Source organism: Pinus tabuliformis, chromosome 6 (genome assembly GCF_031772625.1).
Source record: "Pinus tabuliformis cultivar Carrire ecotype Pingquan chromosome 6, CPIR1, whole genome shotgun sequence".
Lineage (NCBI taxonomy): Eukaryota > Viridiplantae > Streptophyta > Pinopsida > Pinales > Pinaceae > Pinus > Pinus tabuliformis.
Window position 1 is genome coordinate 1,693,442,490 of NC_142292.1, and position 15,378 is coordinate 1,693,457,867.

A 15,378-nucleotide genomic window follows, 5' to 3' on the forward strand; every position below is an offset into this window, starting at 1 on the left:
TCCTATAACATGAATGGTTTGTGGATCAATCCTTTTCCTAGTGGGCTTCTTAAGGCACATTCTTTGATTGCTTTAGTATATATGGGAATGTCTTTTATGGCTTGCAGTAACGGAATTTTTATATAGACATTCTTGAGCTCATCTAAAACATCAAACTGTGGTATAGACATTGGAAGTTTCATTTGGACCAATCGGTCCGGAAAAGGTGGATGCAATGGTTGCATTTGTTTATCTTTGGTGTCATCGTTTAGTTTTCTTTGATTTGTCATTTCGTTTTCATTTTCTGTGTTTTCTTCTTGTTTATCAGTTTATGGAGAATCTTTATGGAGTGCCTTACCAGACCTCAAGTTGATATTTTGCAAGGGTAGTGTGGGATATGAGGTTCCCTCTTCTACATTGTAGGCTGGCCTCTCTGCTCTGTTATTTGGATTTGGGACAGTTTGAGCAAGTATTTGAGTAGGTCTGGGAGGTTGTGAGTTAGATGGAAATCGCAATTGTGGTGGATTTATTGGTGGAGGAGCAGGCAGTGCTTGTTGAGTAGGTTGAGGTTGAGGTTGGTAAACAACTTGCTGCTGAGGGTACTGCTGATATGATTGAGGATGTGACAAGTATGGCTGATGATATTGTTGATATGGCTGCGAATATGGTTGGTATGATTGAGGATATGTATGATATGATTGAGAGTATTGTTGAGATGGTCTCCATTGTTGCTGTGGGTGATTTTGGTGCTGCCATGGCATGGGTACATTCCAAGAATTCTGAGCATACATTTCATCATTTACAGGAAATTGCAAATTCTGATTTGGAAACATACCTTGAGGTGCTGGTCTTGGCTGCCATGGTCTCTTTGTGCCCATATAATATACATTTTCCATCTCTGCATTAGCTGCCATATTACAGTTCTGCAAAACCTTAACTTTAGAACAATTAAATATATCATGATTTTCAGTACAGAAGGCACAAACTTGGATGTTTTCTAATGGGCAGTCTTTCAAGGCATGTTTCTTCCGGCATTTTGGGCAGAAGATAGCCATTATCTGATCTTCATCTTCTTCTTTCTTCTTAGCTTTTAGAGTGTCAATTTGGTTTCCTAAGGTGCTTAACAGATCTGTTTTAAATTCTTCTAACAGATTCCCTATTTCAGCCCTTGTGACACTTGCTGAAGCAGATTTTGTGACTTTGGATGACAATGTTCTTTTTCCAATTTTAGCTTTGCTCCCTGAATACTTTTCGCATAATTCAACGATTTCTTCAAAAGGTAAGGTAGAAATGTCACCTTTGCCCATCAAATTAAGATCTTCCATGTATTCCTCTCGGATGCCTTTCAAGAATATTGTGCGAATCAAATCAAGAGGCATAGTTCGGTGTTTGGATTTTTGTAAGTTGTAGACAAACTGTTCTAAGTATTCCTCTAAGGTTTCATCCTCTTGTTGGTTCATTCTAAAGATATCATCTTTGGAATCTTTCGATCTACAATAAGGTTGATATTTCTTTAGAAATATTCTTCTCATGCCATCCCAATCAGTTATCGCATGTTCACCAAGCCCCATGAACCATCTTAAGGTTGATGCCTTTAATGTCGTTGGGAAGAGTCTAAGCCTATGGGCATCATCTGTGTAGCCATATGTTCGACATACAATGTCAAACTCGAACAAGAATGAGTCTGGGTCTTCTGAAGCCATGCCATAAAAGTTTGGTAGCACGGATGGAGGTATGTTTTTCATTTTTATCTCATCATCTTCTTGTGGTTCTTGAATAGGAAACTTAAAGGTTGACTCTTCTTCATCTCTTCGTCCTTGATTTGGTACTGATCCATCTCCTTCCTCAGCCATTTTAATAGGTTCCTCTATGTCAGTGTCAGTTGTTTCAAAGAGAAGATTAAAGAAAGATTGTCCGGTCACTGTGCTACTTTCTCCTTGTTTAGAGGATCTAAGAAAGTGTTTCTTCTGCGATTTGTGTGCTAATAAAGTTTGCCTCTCGATGAGAGTAAGTCTTTGCCCTGACTTTTTTTTATCCTCTAATGCTTGTATGGCGACTTCCTCAGCTGGTGTTGTATTTCCTAAAGAGTCTGCTCCTGATGATAGGTTAGTTTTTGGATGGGGGGTTTTTATGAATCTACCTTGATTATCTCTAGATCTAGGCATAAGTGAACATGATTTCTAAATCTATGTTTTTGCTCGTTTTTGTTTATAAAATTTTTCAAATCCTTTAACTACGCCTCCCCGGCAACGGCGCCAAAATGTAGTGTCCTATCTAGGGTGCTAGATTAGGCTATATTTATTATCGTCCAGGATAAGTAAACTTCGAGGCATGCGTCTACAATCTATAGACATAAAGGATTCCTAACTAAGTGTTCGTGATGGTAGGTTACAAAACTTCTTTACGGAAGGTTGAGGTATGCTCCCTATCACCTGGAAACTCAGGTCACTCAATTCTACCTATTCTAAAAAAACACTGTGTATTACTTAAACCAAGATTTCAATCCCCTTACGAGGATGCTGTGCATAAAACCCCTGTTCAGTGAACACTCAGTATTCATGTTTATCATTCATGAAAGATTGAGACATACTGAAATCATAAGCACACTTAAAATTAAAATACATGGGAAACAGGGTTCATGAAGATGCTCTAAAAAGACAACGAAAGATCAGATCCCTTACAGGATACAGTTCAACGATGAATCCTTCAAGCCACCATCATAAACATCACTCATATGAATTGCTAATTAAATCAACGAAAGCATAAACCAAACTCTAATCACTATGCATACAAAAGTTGCTAATAAAATAAAATGACAGTATACCCGTTCCACGCAGGGCCCGTCCGCGTTTCAAAAGTATACTGGACTATGCTCAAGCAACTATAGAATCAATGCAATAACAAAATCGTGACTGCAACTGAGTTCTGGTATTAAGTTAAAAAGCTCTGTTTTTCAAAACGATATACAGATAACAACTAACCAACAACACATAACTGTGTTTACATATGTCTTTTAAAAAACTAACATCGTTTACATTTTGGAACGAATGTACATTCGTTATGCGGCTGTTGCCGCTTTTGTTATGGAATAGTTTTTTTTAGGTTGTTTCCATTCTGAACCGATTTCAAAAAGGAACAAAACTAAATCGGTTTAGAACCCTATGTTGTTGCTGCTTTTGTCACCAACATGCTGTGCTTTGACCATCATTGACTGCGCATTCAGGAGTGTTGGTCCTGCTATAGGATAGGTGTTCGTCGATGCTTTTACATTCTATTTTTCGTCCCTACCCTTTGCTTTAGCTTACCTGTCATGCCATATGTCAAACAATAAACCATTTACAGGATGTTGTAACTTCCTGTAGTCTTTTATCAAAAATCCCTAATTCTTTAACATAAAACTCATAAATCAATTCTAATGCATTTAACAACTATAATACTGTTAACTAATCAATTTCAAGGGGATCTAAGAGATTTATGAAGGAAAAAGGTAGGCAAACGATGTGTTTCAGGAGGAAAAAGGAGTTCATGGAATGTTACCAACAGTCCTAATCCCATGGACTATGAGAGCGGAAGTGATGAAGAATATGCTAAAGAATTTCAAATGAATAGAGTTTCATGGTGTCCACTTAGCCCGAATCCTATGGACTATTAGAGAAATAGTGATGAAGAACATGATGAATCATTTTAAATGAATAGCGTGTCACGGTGTCCACTTAGTCATAATCCTATGGACTATGAGAGCAGTAGTGATGAGGAGAATGATGAAGATTTTCAAATAAATAAAGAGTCACAGTTTCCACTTAGTCCTAATCCCATGGACTATGAGAGCAATAGTGATGAAAGCCAAGATGAAGAATTTCCAATAAATCGAGAGTCACATTTTCCACCTAGTCCTAATCCTAAGGACTATGAGAGAAGTAGTGACGAAGGAAATGATGAAGCACTTAGTCCTAATCCTAAGGACTATTAGAGTAGCAGTGACGAAGGGTAGGATGAAGAATTTTCAGTAAGTAAAGAATCACATTTTCGACATAGTCCTAATCCTATGGACTATGAGAGCAATACTAACAATGCACATGATGAATAATGTCCAATAAACATCGAGTCAAATTTTCCATTTAGTCCTAATTCTAAGGACTATGAGAGTAGCACTAAAGAAGGGAAAGATGAAGAATATCCTCCAAGTCAATATTTCAAAAGTACAGATGATCATAGTGAGGATAACATTCCTCATAATGATGATGAAAATGTGTATACAAATGATGGAGATGCTTCTAGAATATATTGTATTGAGGAGTAGGAGCAAACCTCTTCATATCAACCTAAGATGTTCTAGTTATACAAGGGGTAGAGCAGAATATCTGACAAGAAGAAGTTCTATTAGTGCCCTCATTTCAAGTGAATGTTGTCAAAAATATTGTTTGAAACATATGGATTTCAAGTTTGCATTAGAGAAAAGGAAGAGATATTTGTCAATGAATAAAAGTGTGCAAAATTCATATTTAGTGGGATGCATGAAATCTACATTGTTAGGTTACGATTATCATATTGGGTCTTTATTTATCTGTAGAAAGGCTTTCAAAATGTTTCATTCAATGGGTAATTTTCATCTATCAAGAGTCCAAGAAAATTTGGAAAAGGATCCCACATTTTATTTAGAAGTACATCATAAACGACAATTTGGGCCATCATCAAATAATGCAATGTCATGGATGAAAGATTTCTTTTCAAATCATAGAGAGTTTATGCCAAATAGAGAGACAATACATATTCCAGATAATTTCTCAAGACGAGAAATCTACAACTTATACAAAGAATATGCAGAAGATTCTAAGGGACATGGTCGATTTATTACATATCAATATTTTGTGAAGATATGTAAGAAAGAATTCAACAATGTCCATATTCCTAAGAAGACAAGGATGGGGATTTGCAGTACATGTGCTTCTCTTAAATAAACAAGGGATAAATGTGAAGGGTTAGAAAGAGGTAAGCATTCATAACTTTAACTTTTAAAATTGTATAGTCATGAACTATGAAAACATATTTCTTAGCGACTTTCTTTTATCTTGTGTAGATTCCATTGTCAAAGCACTTCAAGAGCATCGCAAACAACAAACAAGTGAAAGGAAAATGTTATACAAGCATAGAAATAAGTGTTATGACAATCCAAATAAATATTTGGGTTTGATAATTGATAGTATGGCCTAGAAGAAAACACGTCTACCACATTTTGTTCACACACCCAAAAATTTATAGGAGGAAAATTTTATTCAGTATCACTTGGTCGGTTGTATGGTCTTCAATGGGAAAATGTTGCCGAGGGTATACTTCACAACTCCAAATATTCATAATGATGCAAATTTGACAATAACCATAATTCATGATGTGCTTTCTCATTGGTCTGGTATTCTTCCTAAAGTTTTGTATCTATAATTGGACACAATTGTCATGAAGACAAAAATTAGATTTTTTTTAGATATCTAAACATGCTTGTTGAATTGAGAATTTTTAAAAAGGTAAAGGTTGGTTTCCTTCTTGTTCGACACACTCATGACCATATTGATCAGATGTTCAGTCATTTTTCAGTCACATTGAGGAGGAAGGAGGTTGGGAGCTTTCCATCATTAATTGAATGTATTAAGAAATCATACATGCCAGAGCCTACTTTTGATGTGTTGGAAGAAACTGTTGACATGCGAAGGTTTATTCTGGGATCACATGGTGAAGAGAATTGCATTGAGCAACTTTCTGACATTGGCTTCCAACATGAATTTTGTATCAAAAAAATTGATGGGAAAACACTAATATGGGGCAAGAAGTATTCAACTACTGCAGAATAGGCACCTTCATTAGGTTTGGCCATTTGGAAGTTCATTCTAGATCATCCAATATTTTCATAAAATATATTATTATTATAATCAGTTGCTGAAGTTCATAATGCACGCAGGAAGAATAGAGATATAAATTATTCGGATTTCCTAGAAGAAATTAAAAAATGTATTAGATATACATATTAGTACTTTGATATTTCTGATTCAGTTTAGTGGGATTCTTTTTTCAATAATCAAAGTGATATCATTTCAAGAAAAACAAATGAAGATATACCTTTAAAAAATCGATTTATTTGGCCACAAAATGTGTCAAATGAACATGAGGAAAGAAAAATTGTTGAACAACAACAATCTCAAGGTATTATTAATTCTTCATAGGTAGAGGAAAGAGAAATGTATATTGGTTCCCAAAGATCTTGTGCACAACCTGAAGCCAAGGAAGACCTTTACAGGGGTTCAGTACAGGATATTAAGGAGGGTTGCATGATCGTAGTGCTAGCAGATGGAGATCCCAATGACTATCCATTCTGGGTTGCTAAGGTTATTAAGGTCATTACAGAAAATGAAAATGTTGTAGATGTTGAAGTACATTGTTCTGCCACAAATACACAGCCATTCAATGGTGTGTATAAACCAGAGATGGTAGTTGATAAAAAAATTGGCGGAAAGAGAAAAAGAAAGGGTAAACATATAAATCGTCGCCCCACAGACCTCTTAAAATTGGAGGATGTTGACATACTTGTTTATGACTTCAATTTAACAAAGAGACTAACTCTTCACTTCAAGATGATAGAGATTCTGAAGAGGTTGTTACCGGAAGGAACAAATGTTGAGATGAGAGTCTGCTGAAACCAGTCATAGATCCAGAAGAATTTTGGAACTTGAAATGGTGGGCATGCATGTGGACTCAAATGGGGCACTAATTGATGAAAGAGAAGAATATGGAGCATCTTCATCTACATCTAGTCATTCATCTGAAGATATGAATTCTGATGGTGCGCAAGAAAATATGAGTGTTTTTGAATAATTGTCTAATACAGTTTATAAAACTGATGTTTGCACCGTATCTTGAAATAAAAAACATGATTTCCATATGGTGTTAAATGAAGTTATGAGTCATTTTTATGTTTGTTGGATTATATGTTTTAATTATGATGATTTTTATTGTTTAAAATATCTACAATGCAACAATAACTTAGAGATATAATGTATGTTTCATTCAATCTATAAGTAATGAAATTTTGATTAATTTAGTCATGTAAATTGTTCATAATGTCATGGTTTTTTCAATTTTATGGTTGAAAATTCTCCATTTTTTTTTTAATCTTTAATGTTATGGTTGAAAACAATTAGAATTTTAGCGATCCTTAGTGTCATGTTATTATATGTTTAACAACATGGATGAAAACTAATATAATTTTAATGTGTTTTAGATCCCATTATTTCATATTTATCGTCATTACTAAAAAATGTTGAAATTATACCTAGGAAAGAAAAATGTTATTCTACCAAAAACATTAGTGCGTTTTTTCCCCTAAAAAGCAACTGTCTTTTGTACACAAAAAATCGGTTTTACTGTCATTTTTTAAAAGTGTTGAAAATTGACCCTAAAAGAAAAACCAACGTTCCAGTATATACAGTTTTCATTTTTAGCATTGTTTTTCATGTTTTTTTGGGTTTTTTGGCTAGAGTTCCCATTTTGAGTTTATAGTTCTGGTTTCAAAGTTTACATTGTTGTTGGCTAACAGAACCTATAATGCTATCAAAAACATTAGATCATGATCGTGTAGGAGATGTAATAATGGGTTCACCCTTAGGGCGAGGTAAATTCAGGATTTTTTCATACAAAGTGCCAAATTGAGTGTATACCAAGTCTATGTATTGGGCACAAGCAATTACTTTCTCTTTTGTGACGACACCTCCCTTGGAAACATCTTTCATGATAACGGGAAGAAGAGAATTTGTAAACCATTCAGCTAAAATTTGATATGGAATGAAAACTTTGACTAAGCGACGTCTACATCTCCATTCATGGATATGATCAAAGATGTGAGTTGACTTCGATTGTTTTAAAGAAGTCAATAGTTTGGTACTAGTATCATAACAAATTGGTAGCTGAAAGTGGGTTTAAAATGTTGTTAAAGTTATGGAAAGAGGCATGAGGTAGCTTAATGTACCATTTAGCTTCTAAACTAGTTAAAGTTCATTAGAAAAGGCGTAGATGGATGGAATCATCGATTAAAGAATTCGATGCACACCAAAGATGATATGTCATCACATGATTGGATGGATCCTCTCCTGATTTCCCTTCAAATTTAGGTATGTCACTTGGTAACTTGGTAGGAATCGTCGACCAAAAAGGATAGTAATAAATAGGATCATTAGTTAACCGGGATAAATCTGGTAGATCTAGTGTTGCAATAAATGGTAACTGTCGGCTAGGATCTTGTGGTAAATTTTGATAACCTTGCGGGTTAAGACCAACCCTTGAAGGCAAATACCGAGGATATCCTAGAATAGCCTGAGTAGTTGGAATTGGAATTCCATGAGTGTAACCATGGTGAAGCATACCAGGTTGAGGTTGAACATGGACTTGATAAGTATGACTAGGGTATAGTTGACTATGGAAAGGTTGAGCTTGACCCATTTGACCTAAGTAATATTTCCCCTACACAGGTTGCACTTGCAAAGGTTGACCTTGAAAAAATTGACTTTGAATGAATTTACCTTGAAAAGGTGGAACCTGATAGCCTTGACCTTGAAAAGGCAGGTTTTGGAAAGCTTGACCTTGAAAATTTGTTTACCATATTCCAACAATGGGTTGCCTGATAGGAATTTGTGGTATAGAATGGACCGTAGGAGAAATTTGATAAGCAAAAGCCTATGGGCTTGCCTGAGTATTTTGAGGAACATATATTTTAGTGTTTACCAGAACAGTCATCTGTGATACTCATGGAATAAGTGTTTGAGGAGAACTTGGAACCAGCTGTGATACAGTTGTTTGAACAAGGGTCTGTGGCAAACTCTAAATAGGTCATTGAATCAATTACTGAATAGGTGTTTAAGGAATTCATTGAATAGTTTGTTAGACAATTGTTTGAGGAATTCCGTGAACATGATGCTGTGCAGGTACACCAATACCTGGAACAAGTTTTTGAGGTATAGCTTTCCCAGTAGGTTGAACATGTTGATAAAATGACACTTGTGGAGCACCTAGACCATACTATTGATTAAAGGAAGGATTCCAAATTGTGTTCATCCCAGGATAAGGAGTACCAATTAAAGGTTTATTTATAGTAGGTTGACCAAGGTTGGGCTGAGGTATCTGACCATAGGTTCTAGTAAAATATTGACCCCCAGCAATAGGTTGTCCTCTAGGTGGAGGATAAGGTGGTTGCCCCCCAGGCTAGTAATAAACACTAGTCGGGGTTACTTGAGGGTTACTTGAATTACCAGACACCATGTGAATATGTTGATCTGATGTCATAAATGCTTCAAGCATGGAAGTCATGCTCTAATCAGTAGACGTAGATAAACCAGATGACCAAGTAGAAGGTTGAGGAGAAGAAGCAACTCCTGAAAAAGTTCCAGTAAGTGACTAGTACCCAGGAGGAACTGATGGACCACCATACAATAGTGATTCCGGGGAGCTGGTAAACATGGATGAATCAATAGGTTCACTCCCAATAGGAATTTCTGACATAATTACTTGTGGTGAATAAAAAGGAATGCATGGCGGTGACAAATTCTGACCTAAAAAACTCAAAGTTGTAGAATACCAAGGGTCAGGTCGGAAAGGAGAGAAAGGAACTCTTGGGTCAAAATTTTCAGTACTGGTAAATGGAGAATGAGGTGTCTATGTTTCTTTGGTAACATCTTCAATGCTAATTAACCCAAGAGGTAATTTAGTCATTACTATCAGCTTCCTTTGAGGTGAAGGTGGCTCAGGAGTAGGAGCTATAACAACCGAAGGTGATTCAGGTTGAGAAAGTTCAGATTCAAGATGTTCTACGTCTAGTTCGGTAAGTTCAGTGTCTGAAACTTCACTAGTGTCAGATTTTGTATGAACTACTTTGGTAATATTTGGACCAAAGTGAACTAAACTTGATTCTACTTCTTGTATTGGATTCAATTCGGTTTCTATTGTCTCAGACTATAAAATTGTTGATGTTTTAGGTTCATCTAAGGCTTTTGATCCTATTGACTTTGACCTTTCTGTTTTTATCTTTTCCAACTGACTTGGTGTATATTTAGGAGGCTGACCTCACATTCTACGTGATTGTCTTGGTGATTCATCAAGGATTAAAAACTATCACAAAATTTAAACAATATTCACAATCCAATCCTAAGGTATCTAAAAAGTAAAAACAAAAAATTAACACACACTAAAAAAATCTAAGGATTCAAAACATGTAAACAAGCTTTTCATAGTAAAATCACTAGTTTGTAATGAAATCCAATGTCATAGAAATTAAAGTGAAAAGTGGCTATAGATATGAGCGAGTGGAACAAGTTACCCTAACAACCTTCTTAATGAAATGATTTGGTGCAAGTAACTTCACTTATGCTATCTCAAGAAAAGATTACCCTCCAAAAAGTCCAAGTGAGTCTAGTCAACATATGTTCCAGGTATAGTAGGACCTTCACTCTACCATCACCTTGGGTAATAGCCCTAAGATTATGGTCACTAAGGTTACCAACTACAAAAATTATACCAAGGGGGATAGTCGTAAATCAGACGTACACGCAAGGGCATAGTAACAAAGCTCAATCCCCTTGAAAGCTCCTCAACATGGTTAATTGGAGGTTTACTTTCAAGTGACCCCAAGTACCTTTCGACACCATTGTAATACATGTAAATCACTCTACCATAGCCAATGAAGTGGGTACGATCACTTCACTAGGTCTGATATGATCTCGTGCTTGACTCCTTTGTAAGGGGAGCTTCCCAGAGCAAAACTGAAATAACTGGATTTATCTCCCTATCGCAAGATTCTAGTGTTTGTTTACAGCTTTGGAAAGTTTACTCACTTCCCTATTCCAAATCCCTACACTTAATCTATTGTAGGTGGTAATTATGACTTGACACAATCTTAATGTAATAAAAAATGATGATATGATCCTTTTGTTTCAATGAAAATCTACCTAAGGTAGGGAAATTGTTTTTTTTTCACTTTTCAACTGAAATATAAATAGAAACTCAAAATCCCATTATAACCTTTTCTCTAAAATGCAACTAACCAAATTCAAATCAACTAAATATAGAAAACAATTTCAAATCTTCACTTTTCCCAATAATACAATTAAATCAAAAAATCTCTCTTTTCATACAAGCATTCAAAAATTCGAACAATGAAACAACATACCAATGATAACTAAAAATGAACTTTTCCCTAATTGAATGCTACAATTTTGCTTGCAGTCACTAATTCAGTTCATAAACACTTCCAGCAAATAGACGAAAAATGATTTTTCATTGCAAAATTAGCATACAAAGTATTTTCACAAACTAAACCTAATCTTGTAAATCATTCACTTTGACATTCAAAATCAACTTTTGCAAAAGAGTAATCTAGACTAAAAACTTGATTTAATTGACAGAAGAAAGATAGACAATCAATTCAATAGGAACAACAAATCTTTCTCTTGATAGGTCAACCATTCATAAGGCAAGTCTCAACCCTAATTTTAAAAATAAGACTAATCACAAGCAAAAGACAAAAATAACATTCAATCAGACTGAAAAATACCCATAGAAGTTTCTAACAGGTGTAAAACAATAGAAAAAAACAAAAAAATGGGATTTTAAGAGGAAACAAGTGAGTTTTTCAAAAGTTCCAGGCATGTGCATAGGCTTTGGAGTTAACCGGTGTGCATGTGCTTTGTTGCTAAAGGTTAAGTGCACAAATCTGCACACTATGCCTAAAGTAAAAGTGCACACAATGGGGAAATTAAAGAAAATAAAATAAAATAAACCAAATCCACCCAAAAATCCAAATTTTTAAACTTTCCAAACACTCAAGTAAGTCTTGTGCAATAGGTTGAAAAGATCAAACAAGGAAAAAGACATAGATTTACATGATTCCCCATCAGAGTCACCAATTTGTTATCAGGATAAATCCCTCTTGTGGACGAGAGTGATCTCCCTAGACTTCTAAGAAGCCTAGCAACAAACACACAATAATTGCTACCTTTCTCTAAGTTTTGATCATTTGAAAGCAATAGAATGAAAGAGGCCTCTTATCAGTTTAGCGAACTGATTGATGAAGTCCCTCAAATATTTCAATCACACACTCTTTGATGCTCCAAATTTCCTCTCGTCTCTCCCAACAACTTCTCTGCAATATTCTGAAAGAGATCTGCAAAGGCAAAGACAAACGATAGATCAAAGTATAAGGATATAATCAAAGAGATAATGAACTAATTAACCAATTTTACATGCAAACTAATCAATTATGCAACCAAAACTCATGTAGGTGATCAAGGAATCCTACAAAGAAAATCAATAGAGATGTAACTGAGAAATAACAATTGCTTATATTCATAAAATTGGAGAAAATCCTTGCAACCATGTAGCCTTGATGTAGCAAGCTCTTTGTGCAATATCCAACCCTCTCCCTTGCAAGACAAGCCTTCCAACCTAATCTCAACAACATAAATCTACTTCCAACAATCCTCCCTTGAATCCCAGACCTGTAATGGTTTTATAGGCCAAGGATGAGAAGTTATGGATCCATTCTCCAAGGGATGAGATCCACTATTAGTGGGATAGAGGTGCCACAAAGGAAGGGGAGTTACTCCATGATGGGAGGGATCAACAATGAATAAGCACTTATTCGAAGCTTGTTGGTTGGGATAGATGCTACCAACAATGCTTCTAGACTTTACTGTTTGCAAGAATTTACAAAGAGGTTGGTGTGCAAGTTAGCATAGGAATTTGATCCACAGGTAGCCAGGGGATCTCCTTGGAATTTCCAATGCTGCACCTCCAAGTTTACAAACTTCCAGATTGACAATTAAATGTTAGGTCATATACACCCAACACTTCTTATGGTAAGATTTAAATATCTATTAGTGCTTTTATGGGAGGATGCATGGCAATAGGAACCCATATTTGGAAAAAAAATCCATTTTCAATTGACTAGAACCTCTATGATCATAAGGGGTTGGACAAAGGTTTGTCATTACTAGAAGGGGTATTCCTAGACAACACTTATGGAAAAATGTTTTTGCAAATGAGACACCTGGATAATTTCCAAGGCCCCCAAACATATGACAACGATGGAGCCATAACACAACTCTTGGAAAAATATTAGTTAGGACATCTCAAGGTGGGCCCAACAAGAAGACAAAAATTTTAATGTCGAACAAGCCTACACGATAGTAGTTGGGTTAAATATAGTTGATAAATGGGAGATATGGGGTAAGATATGGAATCTTTACTTACATACCAAAATATCATTATTTCTCTAGTTTGTGGCCCATAGAAAAGTGCTGACATGGGTTCACCTTCTTCACAAAGGATATGAAGGCACACACACACACACACACATATATATGATATAAAAAAATGAAGGGAAAATGATAGATCACCTATTTAATATATAGAAAGTAGCCCCATCACAATGGTATAGAGGTGAAACCCTCTTTAAAAATATTGATTGAATTCATGGTGACATAATTCAAACGATCAAAAGTTGGCATGTTTTTCCCCTCCAAATTCACATGTTGAATAAGGATTGGATATCCTTGTTAGGGTTCTTAATATGGAACATTTGGAAAGAATGTAATAAAACAATTTTCAAAAACCAACACCAAAATATGGAGACGACATGAAGGTTTATCCAAATTAATGTCTAAGAATGCATCAATGCTAAAAATTAGGCAATAGAATATTGACTTGTCAAGGGAATTGAATCAAAAGATTGTATGCCCCTAAAGGGAAAATGCCCAACCTTGAATCTAAGAAGCATTGAACTCTACCCCTAGAATTTTGTGTTAAGCTTGTTTTGAGGGGCCTCTAAGGGTAACCCATGATTGTCATATGTATGAGGGATGTTAAAAGATCCTATAGGAACCATACTTTGTCTCTTCTCAATCAGACTAGGAAATAACTTTAACAATGGAGCATAATTATCTAGCTTGATGAGACGAATAAAGTTCACTCACACATAAAATATTCAGAATTTGTGGAATATGAAAGTATCTATAATGATGAATAATATATATATATATATATATATATATATATATATATATGAGAGAGAGAGAGAGAGAGAGAGAGAGAGAGAGATGGTTACAAATGAGTGCCCTGTATATATACTAGGTGAGATGCTCTTTCATGAATAATCACATCCTTTGAAACATGTCACTTCAGAATTACTAATAATACTTCTTAATTATTATTATTATTATTATTTATGTTCATAACATTGCCTTCCCCTTATCAAGGCTTCATTCTAAAATCATATTGATGAAAAAGATTGACATATTTTTCTTCGTCTTGTGATTTATTCACATCTTTCCCAATTCTCGTAGTTTCATCTTTGATGATATTAGATGATGTGAACCTCTAAGTCTTGAGAAAAAATTTCAAACTAAAATATGATCTAACCATCCCAATTCGATCTTCTGTAAAATATTTCCTAACAAAATTTCCTTAATGAATTGTTATCATAAGTCTTAATGTTGTTGGCATCAATATTTGTCAAAACATAAGTTAGTTGTTTTCATCTTAAATGATGCCAATACACTGACTAGTTAAAGTATATGATTTTATGATGAGGATGTCAATAAGGTATTTTTGTGATATGATTTCCCTTTATCATGCTTGTAGCATTTTCTTGGCTTATTTTTTGTATTTGATCTTTTCCATCTACTAACATTGCAGGGTTCATTTTAGGGTTCTCATGTGAAAATTTCATCATCTCTAATACAACATTTGAATATGTTTTTACTTCAACTGGATTGACATCTTTATAAATTGTGATATGAATGAAATTTGTATTTGTTATCTTTTTTGCAGTTTAGACCTTTTTACCTAAAGACTTCAGTGCTTCCATCTCGATCGATTGTTCTAGTCTATATTCCAATGACTATTTATCATTCTTAAGCTTCTCAATTTGTGTATATTTTTGTTATGGGTCTTGAGATGTGAAAATTCCTCAACTTATGATTCAATGAATTTATTTTTTATTGTTTTAATTTTTTCTAACAATTTTTTACTAAGGCTCTCCAAGAGATTTTTTTTTCATTTTGTTTTGATAGACCTACATTGAGTTTCTTCTTGAGAGTTTTCTTTTATTTTTCTAATTTTTGCTTCATAGCTTGGGACTTCTAGACTTATGCAAGTTCTTTTTTACAGTGATATTTTAAGCAATGAAGTTCTTCATTCTCATCTGAGTTAACTTTGTTAGATTATTTTTGCATCTTTAATATTGACTTTTGATTTTCTTGAGCACCACCTTGAAGACATATACGAAGTATTTGATGAAGGTATTAATCATTTTGAATTCATTTTAATGTCATTGAATGTCGTCATCTTATTGTTATAGGGTAAAAAAAA